Below are 463 nucleotides of genomic sequence, written 5' to 3' on the forward strand. Positions count from 1 at the left end.
AAATTTTTTTTTTTTATATCTATTTTTTTATATTTTTTTTTACCCCATTTTTTTTATTAAAAAAAATTTTTTTTTTCAAATATGTTTTTTTTTTTTAAAATCTATTTTTTATTTTTTTTTATAATTATATATTTTTTTTTATATTTTTTTATTTATTTGTTTTGTTTTTTTTTAATATTATATATTTATTTTTTATTTATTTTATATATATTTTATATAATAATTTGGCTTTTTTGAGTTCGGCCGCAGGAAGTAACGCGCCTCAGTCACCCATGGAAGTGTCCTCTCCTCATCTGACCTGACCCTTGACCCCTGCTAAACGGGGTGAAGGGGAGAGGGTGATTAATACGGAACTATATGTTTTGTGTTCGTTTTATTGTTAACATGGCATACTCTGACAGCCGAGGATTTTTAAAGAAACTCTTCTAAGCATGAGTATGAGTAAATTCTCCTTAACTACTTA

At 25.1% G+C, this 463-nt stretch overlaps 1 protein-coding gene across 2 annotated transcripts in view; it reads left to right on the plus strand.

The window, feature by feature from the left end:
* The window catches only part of LOC119588780, a 15285-nt gene that overhangs the window by 12635 nt on the left and 2187 nt on the right, over positions 1–463 (plus strand). The gene's annotated exons all lie outside the window — the stretch shown is intronic.

Source organism: Penaeus monodon, chromosome 24 (genome assembly GCF_015228065.2).
Source record: "Penaeus monodon isolate SGIC_2016 chromosome 24, NSTDA_Pmon_1, whole genome shotgun sequence".
Lineage (NCBI taxonomy): Eukaryota > Metazoa > Arthropoda > Malacostraca > Decapoda > Penaeidae > Penaeus > Penaeus monodon.